At 43.0% G+C, this 3,692-nt stretch overlaps 1 non-coding gene across 1 annotated transcript; it reads left to right on the forward strand.

The window, feature by feature from the left end:
• The first annotated feature begins 3,139 nt into the window (after positions 1-3,139).
• Positions 3,140-3,243, forward strand: LOC112780814 (small nucleolar RNA R71). Its single transcript, XR_003191628.1, has one exon. It is a non-coding gene; the product is annotated as a small nucleolar RNA R71 (small nucleolar RNA).
• Positions 3,244-3,692: the final 449 nt, after the last annotated feature.

Below are 3,692 nucleotides of genomic sequence, written 5' to 3' on the forward strand. Positions count from 1 at the left end.
ATTTCTCGTCGGATTTCCGGGTGCTCATTCTTTTTTCACCATTTTCTTTGCCACTATTTCATAGAAGTGGTCTTGATAAGCTTTGGTGACGAATCTCTCCATCTCCCAAGATTCGGAGGTGGAAGCAAAAACATTTTCTTTCCTCTTTCTAGAGTATTCTCCGACTTTGGGTGCCATAAGTGTGAATGGAAAGTAAAAAGCAAGGCTTTTCCAATACCAAACTTAAAAGCTTTGCTCGTCCTCAAGCAAAATATGAAGAAAAGAGTAGTAGAAGAAGAATTTGGTAGAGAAAGAGGAGAGGAGGATTCGGCCAAGTGGGGCTTTACTGTATGAATGTTGTGTGTATGAAGGGTTAGAAGAAGGGGGTATTTATAGGGGTGGGATAGGGTAGGGTTCGAATGAATGAGTGGGAATTGGGTGAAAAATTTTGAATTTGAAGTGGGTGGTAGTTGGTAGGAGTTATGGTTTTGGGAAGAGATATGGATGTGATTGGTTTAGGATTCATAGGGAAGAGTGTGTGGGGAAGAGTGAAAGTAAGAGAGAGAAGAAGGTGGAGTAGGGGGAGATTCTATGGGACTCACTGATCCTAAGGTGCTAGGGAATTCGAATTCCCTGCCTCCTTGTGGGTGTTGAACACCCAACTCCTACTCCTGGCTAGCATTCAACGCCAGCTATGTACTCCTTATAGGGCATTGAACGCCCATTGGGGCCCCCTTCTTGGTGTTCAACGCTAGGTCTGTGAATCTATTGGGGCGTTGAACGCCCAATCTCTGTCCCTTGGCTGGTGTTCAACACCGGCTTCATGCTCCCTGGATGTCGTTCAACGCCAGCTTCATGCTCCTTGGCTGACGTTTAACGCCAGCAATGCTGCTCCTTATGGGCGTTGAACGCCTACTCTGGCCTCTTTGTCTGGCGTTCAACGCCAGCAAGGTACCTGCTCTAGGGTGTTCTGTTTCCAATTTTGACTGTATCTATTTCCGTTCTAACTACTGCACATGATCACAAGCTTAAAGGGAAAAAACATGAAAATCAAAATGAGATAACTTAGATAAACTTAATAAAAAATAAGAAAAACTCTAATTATTGATGGGTTGCCTCCCCAACAAGTGCTTCTTTAATGTCACTAGCTTGACGGTTAGCTCCTTACGGAGATGGATATGGGCTCAGAAATTTGCCCCTTACAGTGAACTTCTTGCATGTGCTCTCATGGATAAGTTCCACATGTTCTAGAGACATTATCCTATTAACAGTGTGTGGAATGACTGGATTGTCAGTGAAGATAACTCTCATACCAGGTGAGAGGCCTTCAGTGGGGATTTTCTTATGCCTCTAGCCCTTGGGCACTTTCTTCTTGTTGCCATTCCTCTCAGAGCTTGATGATGGTTGCCCCACACCAAACTTAGAATTGGTGTCTGGGAGCTCTGTTAGGCTTTGTACTGAGAAGAGTGGTTGAAGTACTTCATGTTTGTTAATGGTGCTTCCTTCAACTGCGGTAGAATGAGGTTTATGAACCTCGAACACAAGATAGTCCTCATCTAATTGCAAGACTAGTTCTCCTCTGTCTACATCAATTACAGCCTTGGCTATAGATAGGAAAGGTCTTCCAAGGATGATGGATTCATCCTTTTCCTCCCCAGTATCTAGGATTATGAAATCAGCAGGATGTAAAGGTCTTCAACCTTCACTAAGACATCCTCTACCAGTCCATAAGCCTTTTTTATGGACTTGTCTGCCATCTCTAGTAAGATTCTTGCAGCTTGTACCTCAAAGATTCCTAGTCTATCCATTACACAGAGAGGCATAAGGTTTATGCTTGATCCTAGGTCACACAGAGCCTTATCAAAGGTCATGGTACCTATGGTGTAAGGAATCAGGAAGCGTCCGGGATCCGGCAGCTTCTGAGGAAGTTTCTGTTGAACCAGGGCATTGAGTTCCTTAGTGAGCACTAGAGGTTCTTCCTCCAATGGCTCTGTGCCAAATAGCTTGGCATTTAGCTTCATCAGAATTCCTAGGTACCGAGCAACTTACTCCTCCCTAGTTTCCTCTTTCTCATCAGAGGAGGAGTGATCCTCATAATCCATGATTTACAACAGGGCATTCAGGGTAACCTCTATGGTCTCCTCATGAGCCTTAGTTGCTTTCAGTTCTTCAATAGAAAAGTATTTAGTGGGTGTTGAACACCCAGCTGCCCTATTTCTAGCATTTAATGCCAGCTTTTATACCTCTTTGGGCGTTGAACGCCTAGTAAAGCCTTCCTTACTAGCGTTCAACGCCAGGATTGGTGCTTCTTTAGGCGTTAAACGCCGAGTAAGGTCTTCCTTACTGGCGTTCAATGCCAGAATATCCCCTTCAGGTTCAGCTTCAGCTTCCACAGTGATTGCATTGTACTCTTCTCTTGGGTTTACTTCAGTGTTACTAGGAAGAGTGTTAGGAGGGGTCTCAAGGATTCTCTTACTCAGCTAACCAACTTGTACCTCCAGATTTCTGATGGAGGACCTAGTTTCTGTTATAAAACTGTGAGTGGTCTTAGAGAGTTTAGAGACTATGGTTACTAAGTCAGAAAGGCTCTGCTTAGAGGTCTCCATCTGTTGCTGAGAAGATGGAAATTGTGGTCTGTTGTTGAACCTATTCTGGTTTCTTCCACCTTGGTTATTATTGAATCCTTTTTGAGGCTTTTGTTGATCCCTCCATGAAAGGTTAGGATGATTTTTTCCATGAAGAATTATAGGTGTTTCCATAGGGTTCTCTCATGTAATTCACCTCTTCTATCATGGGTTGATCTGGATCATAGGCATCTCCATCATAGAAGGTGTCTTGAGTGCTGCTAGCTTCCGCTTGCACTCCAGTCAAATGCTGAGAGACCATAATGACCTGTTGGGTCAAGATCTTATTCTGAGCTAATATGGCATTCAGAATGTCAATATCCAGGACTCCTTTCTTCTGAGCTACCCTATTATTCACAGGGTTTCTCTCAGAAGTGTACATGAACTAGTTGTTTGCAACCATTTCAATGAGTTTCTGCGCCTCTTCAAGCGTCTTCCTCAAGTGGAGTGATCTACCAGCAGAATGATCCAATGATATCTTGGACATCTCAGATAGACCATCATAGAATATTTCTAGGATAGACCATTTTGAGAGCATGTCAGGAGGACATCTTCTAATCAGTTGCTTGTATCTTTCCCAAGCTTCATAGAGGAATTCACCCTCTTTTTGTCTGAAGATTTGAACTTCCACCCTGAGCTTGCTCATCTTTTAAGGTGGAAAGAACTTGGCCAAGAAAGCATTGACCAACTTTTCTCAAGAGTTTAGGCTTTCCTTAGGTTGAGAATCCAACCACATCCTAGCTCTGTCTCTAATAGCAAAAGGGAAAAGCATAAGTCTGTAGACCTCAGCATCCACTCCATTGGTATTGACAGTATCACAGATTTGCTAGAATTCAGATAGAAATTGATGTAGATCTTCCAGTGGAAGTCCATGAAATTTGCCATTCTGTTGCAAGAGAGAGACTAACTGAGGCTTAAGCTCAAAGTTATTTGCTCTAATGGTAGGTATAGAGATACTTCTTCCATAGAAGTCAGAAGTGGGTGCAGTGAAGTCACCAAGAACTTTTCTTGCATCTCCTCCATTATTCTATTCGGTTGTCATGTTTGTATTTTTATTTTCTTGTTCGAAAAGTTCTATGAGATCTCTTC

This window comes from Arachis hypogaea, chromosome 19 (genome assembly GCF_003086295.3).
Source record: "Arachis hypogaea cultivar Tifrunner chromosome 19, arahy.Tifrunner.gnm2.J5K5, whole genome shotgun sequence".
Taxonomy (NCBI): Eukaryota; Viridiplantae; Streptophyta; class Magnoliopsida; order Fabales; family Fabaceae; genus Arachis; species Arachis hypogaea.